The following is a 7,283-nucleotide window of genomic DNA, read 5'->3' as shown; positions in this document are numbered from 1 at the left end:
GACGGGGAGCGTGGCCCAGGGGCGGGACGGCGGCGGCGTCGAGGGGAGGCGGGGGGCCGGCCGGATTGGCGGCGGGCGACGGCCGGCGGCTTGGGAGGGAGGAAGCGGGAGGTTGGGGACGGGAAACTTCCCTCCCACGCGACAGGGGAAGGGAGTGCGGGCTGGGGTCGAGCGCCCCCCTCCAACCCTCACTTCTACGGTTCGAAATTGGGTTTGAGGGTTGGACCCTTACTTTTTTTGAGAGTTTGAGGGTTTAGGGGTTCTAGTCTTTGCGTTTTTTTTGTTGCAACCCGCAAAAAAGCGATTATTTATGAGGGTTTAGGGGTACTACTAGTAATGCTCTAACATGGCTCGCCTCGTCTACTTGTCAGGGCTGCTCATGGCTCATATCTGTGAGAACTATGTTGTTGTTGCTTTGCTGCGTCTGGATCGGGATTCAGTTGGTGTGGCCGTGTGGGTGTGGCTGTTCCCTGCCGAAATTAAGAGCGTCACTCTGGAATTTGAAGTTTTAAACAGCAGTTGTGATACCGTGTGTTGTAAGATGAGGGCGCAAGACATGGCACAGTTTTGAGAAGCTTGTTTCGGCTATGACAGTGAGAGGAGAAGATTGTTGGCACTTGTGTCACGGGGCTCCGCTAGGGCCTACCTGGTTATCCCTGTTTTGTCTTTGCCTAAAAAATGGTATGCAGGATTGTTATACATGAATGAAATGGTGTTGACGTGCCCCGTACGTACGTGGGGCACCAAGAAAGCCTAAGTTAACTAGGGCATTAGATAACCACCAAGGGTGGAGGAGTTAAAAAAAAAAGGTTTAGTATGTGATGCACCATGGGTGGATGGTTACCATTCCCATCCTATCGCATGTGGTTTTGCCGTGGACTGCTGGGTGGTTAATTTATTTGCAATACCCGTAGTAGATTGTCTCTCAAGGGAAGGGAGGGACGCTTTGTTTTGTTTTGTTGATAAATGGTGTGACGAATCGATCCTTATCACGATAGATTGATCATGGGCAACTGGGCATACCACTGGCTCTAGTCTAGTAGTACTCGATCATGATGAGATGAGATCGAAATGAATGGTGGCGCCACCACGTACGTGCCTACGCGAGCTGGAAGCAGTTTTTCACGTGCTCAAGCCTGAACCTACCTAGCGCTACCCTAGTGAAGCTCTGTACCGTAAGAGATGTGCATTGTGCGCGTGGAACACGCACGGGATGTCTCTCGTCTCTCGTGCGTCTTCTGTTTGTGTTGGTCCCATCTGAGGGGAGGCGACGCGTGACCGCCACGGAGGAATTCCGCTATGACCCGCTCAGCTACGCTCTCAACTTCGACGACGGCAGCAGCGACGACGGTGATTTGCAAAGGATAAGCCAGTCCAAAATATCGAACCAACCACACACGCGAGCGCGAAACGAATCTCAAGGACTATCCGCTCGTGCAGTTTGTCACGGGTGGAGCTTTCGCCCGAAGAAAAATCTTCCTCTGCACGTCCTTTTCTTACTGAAATACAGGGGCGAGCCGCGGTTGCATTCAAACGAGACTATACGACCAGCCTCAGCCTCCACCCCTGTTCCGTGTTCACCCCAAGTAGAGTTCGGCCGGTCGTTGTACATGCACGGTATATATCATCTCCGCTGTTCCGTAAACCTCCCTCCCACCGGATTGCATTGTCAGGTCTCCAACTGCCAACGAGGATCCAAAATGAAGGAAATGGGCAGGTGGCCCGGCCCAAGAGAGTTGTTTGGCCATCAGCCTGGCTTGCAGGCCGCGAATGGATCGATTAACCCTGTAATTGTTTACCTGTTATAAACTAGCTAGCCGTAGAGATGAGAAGTTGGAGGAGAAGAAAGGCCATTCGACCGGCTTGTAATCTTAGAACAGAGGTGAGGAAGGCTGGACAAAATTGCTCTCAAATGCAAATCCAAGCTCGAATTCAATCCAACATGGTCATGACCCCATAGCTCAACTAGTAGTGTTAACAATATGGTATTTAGAGTTGTGTCCTGGACTCCAAGCGCTGCGGGGCCACAGCGATTACACCCGTGCAAGGTTCACCGGCGACAAGAGGCGATGGAGGAGTCGACAACAGAAGGGAGGCGCGTCTATGATATGCTTTGGAGTGGCTTCGAAGACGACATTGATCGCAAGTTTGAGTATCAGCGCACAACGACCATTAGGGAAGTCAGCAAGATGTTCGATGGAAGTTCTACTAAATTGAATGGACTCTTCGCCAAGCTAGAAGGAGTTCGTGATGATTTTAGTGTCGATATTGGCGAGATCCACATCGATGGCGATGTTGAAGCTCGAGGAGATCCGGCTGGCATGGGGGCGCCTGCCGCCGCGGCCTCGGAGGCTCCCGCCGCCGTCACTGGATTTGGTAAGGATCACCAACGGGAGGTATATGCTTATATTCCTACTCCGATCAAAGGTGCCCGTGAGCCAACTTACCCCCCCCCCCCCAAAAAAAAGAAATTCTCCCCATCCGGATTCCTTACATAGAGAGAGTTTTGATCAATTTGTCACTGCTCCGCATGTTGAGCTTCAACGTTTCGATTGTACAAATTCTTGTTTGTGGAAAAATCGTTGGGATGGCTACTTCTAGCAATGGAACTCACCTCCTCAACAGTGGATTCCACTAGCTTCTTCTTGGTTTGAAGGACCTGCCGCCGGTTGGCTTGAATCTGTGCAACACTGTTCTCCCAAAGCCACATGGTCTAAATCATGTCAGCCCCTTCTCGGTTGCAATCAACATTGGTACTCATTCAAATAATGTTTCATAATACCCAGACAAGTACATTAGAAGATTATGTTGAGTGATTATCTAAATTATATGATAAGTTATCTGCCTGTGAGATAGCCCATGTTGCTTTGCACTATGTTACTCGCTTTTTAGATGGGTTGCAACAGTCTATTCATGTGTAGGTTACTCTTTCGGAAACCAGCTGACTTGGACACAACATTTGAACGCTCTCGTTGGCGGCCAGAGAGGTTATGATCAAATCTAGGCTAATGTAATGGGAGTGTTCAAATTACCCTTCTCAGTCTGTGACGATCTAACTTGCCTGGTTAGAAAAATTTCTACTGAGGGTTAAAAAAAGGTTGAGTTTGACATATTGGAGGAAATATCAGGTGATACGGTAGCTGTTGTGCTACCATGCTACGATGCCAACTCGACCATTGGATCTCACATCCAACGGTCAGCTTCAGGGGATGTGGACCTGGGTTTATGAATTTTTTTGAGGACTATTTGCAAATGTATCTGGGCTCCTCAGCTGATTGTTGGATGTTAGATCCAATTGTTTAGCTCGCATCGTAGCATGGGAGCACAGAAGCTCCCGTATCACCTGATATCTCCTCTGGTATATTGTCCGAGCCTCCGACCTTTGCAAGAGCATGGAGTGATTGATTTAATGGGCACAGCACCATCTCCGGATCGATCAGATCAGTTGAGGCCCCTCTGATGGATGGCAGCACGCAAGCTGAAACATTCACGTGCTCAAGCTGAAACATTCACCGTCACGGGAATTAAAATGCCTCGATCCTCTCCGTCCGTCTGTCAGCGCGGGCCGCACGACAGGAGACCTTTCACCCGGCCGGGAGGTTTGGCATCCGATTCGGTCGGCCTTCACATCCATCGATTCGGCCGTGTCAGTGCTTTTTATCATGCTCTTTTTCTGTATGATGCGAACGCAGTACGTGAATGGAGCTACGGCGTACGTCCGCGTGAGCATCAGATGTTGATCTCCAAAAGAGGGAAAAGTGCCAACTGTCTCTTTGAGGGATAAAAATAAGAGTAGCAGCTGTTTGACACTTGAAAGTGTAAGACAATAGGCTTTGGGAGGAACCGGCACAACCCTTTAGGGGTGGCCTATCATATATATATATAATGAGGTGGTATACAACGTTACAATATACACATGTAAATACAGTCTAACACCCTCCCTCAATCTTAGCCACTTTCTAATGAATTTAGAAGGGTAAGATTACACCTGCAAGTCTCAAACTGTGGCAAAGGCAATGGCTTGGTGAAGATGTCAGCAAGTTGATCCTTGGAAGAAATAAACTTGATCTGTAGTTGCTTCTGAGAGACACGTTCACGCACAAAGTGATAGTCAACTTCAATGTGTTTCGTTCGGGCATGGAATACCGGATTTGCAGAAAGGTATGTAGCACCGATGTTATCACACCAAAGAACAGGAGGCTGTGATTGGGGTATACTTAACTCCTGAAGCAAGGACTGTACCCAGATGATCTCTGATGTGGCATTGGCCACAGCCTTATACTCAGCCTCAGTACTGCTACGCGAGACAGTAGCCTGTTTCCGAGCACTCCAGGCAATCAGGTTAGAGCCAAAGAAGACAGCATAACCCCCCGTGGATCGCCTGTCATCCGGATTGCCAGCCCAGTCTGCATCAGAATATGCTGAAAGACAACCAGAGTCAGACGGCCGAATATGCAAACCATGAGCCACCGTGAAACGAATATAGCGCAAAATCCGCTTAACAGCAGACCAATGAGTGCCACGGGGTGACTGCAGATACTGGCAGACTCGGTTAACAGCATAGGAAATGTCTGGTCGCGTGATCGTCAAGTACTGGAGCCCACCAACAATACTCCTGTACTCTGTCGCATCAGAAGAAGAAAGAAGCACACCATCAACAGCATTGAGCTTATCAGTGGTAGACATGGGTGTAGTCGTCGGTTTGCACTTAAGCATTCCAGCTCGCTGCAACAAATCCAGAGAGTACTTCTTCTGCGTCATAACAAGGCCAGCAGCACGAGAAGTAACCTCCACACCAAGAAAGTAATGAAGCTTCCCAAGGTCCTTGACCGCAAAATCAGCACCAAGTGAGCGAACAAGCGCAGTAGCAGCCGACTGAGAGGAGCTGACCAAAATGATATCATCTACATAGACCAACAAGTACATAGTAACCTCAGGCCTTTGAAGAAGAAACAATGAGGAGTCAGCAGTTGATGATGCAAAACCATGAGCACGAAGAGCCATTGCAAGACGAGCATGCCAAGCACGAGGAGCCTGCTTCAGACCATAAATTACCTTGGACAGACGACAGAGATGATCAGGGCGATCCGGATCAGAGAAACCCGGAGGCTGGCGCATGTAAACCTCCTCCGCCAAGACACCATGAAGAAAAGCATTTTGAACATCAAGCTGACGAAGAAACCAACCTCGAGTAACAGCCAGAGAGAGAAGAAGTCTGATGGTAGTAGGCTTGACCACTGGACTGAAGGTGTCTTCATAGTCAAGTCCAAAACGCTGTCGAAAACCACGAGCAACCAGACGAGCCTTATAGCGCTCAATGGACCCATCAGAATGCCTCTTCACTTTGAAAACCCATTTGGAATCAATGACATTTACCCGTGATTGTGGAGGAACAAGAGTCCATGTCTGATTGCGAAGAAGCGCTTGATACTCCTGCTCCGTGGCCTCTCTCCAATGAGGAATGCGCATAGAAGCTTGATACGTGCGTGGCTCAGAGGATGGATCTGCGAGAGCAGCAGACATGCACGCCGCTAACCAAGCAACTGTGCCATCGTGACGTTGCTTAGGCTGAAAAATGCCACTCCGACTGCGCGTATGTGGACGTAGAGCAGCAGCAGGAGCCGGCGGAGGCGAAGGTGACGGAGACGTGACGGTCGCCGGAGATGCAGGAATCACCTCAGGCGAGCTCGGGACAGACGACTCCGGGCTGCATGACGAAGACTGGCCCGACGACAGGGGCTCAGAGGCCATGGGCGAACCGAGAGTGGGCGAGGCCAGCTCCGGTGACACCGGCCCAGACGGCCTTGGCGAGGCGAGAGCAGGCGAGGCCGGCCCTGATGAGAAGGGCCCAGACACCCTTGGCGAGGCAGGGGCGGGCGAGGCCAGGCCTGGTGATGACTGCCCCGACGCCCTGGGCGAGACGGGGACCGAGGAGGCCGGCCCAGTCGGCGGGGTTGCAGGGCGCGACGATGGCGAAGGCAGCCCAGAAGCCAGAGGCGACCGGGCCAGGACGTCGATCGGCCGTGCATGAGCACGGAAACCGAGGCCATGCAGGGGCGCCATGTGCTCCTCATGCACAACAGAAGGTGCCGAGGATGAAGGCGATGGCGACGAAGAGGAAGATGGCACTTCCAGAATCTCCAAACGAGCCCCACGACCAGTGCCTGCACCATGGTTAGGCAACAATAGAGGAGAATATGCAACATCATCAAATTGGTCAGAAGCAACAGAGAATGAATGCATGACAGGTGGCTCGGTAGTGGACACAGGGAGTTTGGCAAATGGAAAAACATGCTCATCAAACACAACATCCCGAGAGATGTAGACACGATTAGTGGGCACATGAAGATATTTGTATCCTTTATGAAGAGAGCTATAACCAAGAAAAACACACTTCTTGGAACGAAACTCGAGCTTACGCTTGTTATATGGACGGAGATGGGGCCAGCAAGCACACCCAAACACCTTGAGAAAGGTGTAGTCCGGTTGTTCATTAAGGAGAACTTCAATGGGAGTCTTCATATTCAAAACACGAGTGGGAGTACGATTGATGAGAAAACATACAGTGGTGAAAGCATCACTCCAAAAACGAAACGGAACAGATGCATGGGCCAAAAGAGTCAGACCAGCTTCAACAATGTGACGATGCTTACGTTCTACTGAACCATTCTGCTGATGTGTATGTGGACATGCTAAACGGTGAGTGATCCCAAGCGACTGAAAGAAGGAGTTGAGGTTGCGATACTCGCCACCCCAGTCCGACTGAACATGAACAATTTTGTGCTTGAGAAGGCGTTCAACATGTTTTTAGAACTGAACAAAAATGTCAAACACATCAGATTTACGTTTGATAAGATAAAGCCAGGTAAAGCGGCTGTAAGCATCAACAAAACTGATATAGTAATTATGACCACTAACAGAAGTCTGAGCAGGACCCCATACATCTGAAAACACAAGTTCTAAAGGATGTTTCACCTCACGACTGGACTCCGAAAAAGGAAGTTGATGACTCTTCCCCTGCTGACAAGCATCACACACTGCTACATCTTTATTACTAGACACACTAGGAAGCTCATGACGACGCAAAACATGCCGGACAATAGGTGTGGCCGGGTGACCAAGACGAGCATGCCACTGTGACGGAGATACCCGAACTCCACTGAAGACGCGAGCGACGCCAGGATGCTCCAGACGATAGAGACCTTGGCAGAGCCGCCCACTAAGAAGAATGTCCCTCGTGCCCCGATCCTTAATAAAAAGATCAAAAGGATGAAATTCACAAA

Source organism: Triticum dicoccoides, chromosome 7A, assembly GCF_002162155.2.
Source record: "Triticum dicoccoides isolate Atlit2015 ecotype Zavitan chromosome 7A, WEW_v2.0, whole genome shotgun sequence".
NCBI lineage: Eukaryota > Viridiplantae > Streptophyta > Magnoliopsida > Poales > Poaceae > Triticum > Triticum dicoccoides.
The sequence above is the reverse complement of the archived record's forward strand: the minus strand, read 5'-3'. Positions refer to the sequence as shown.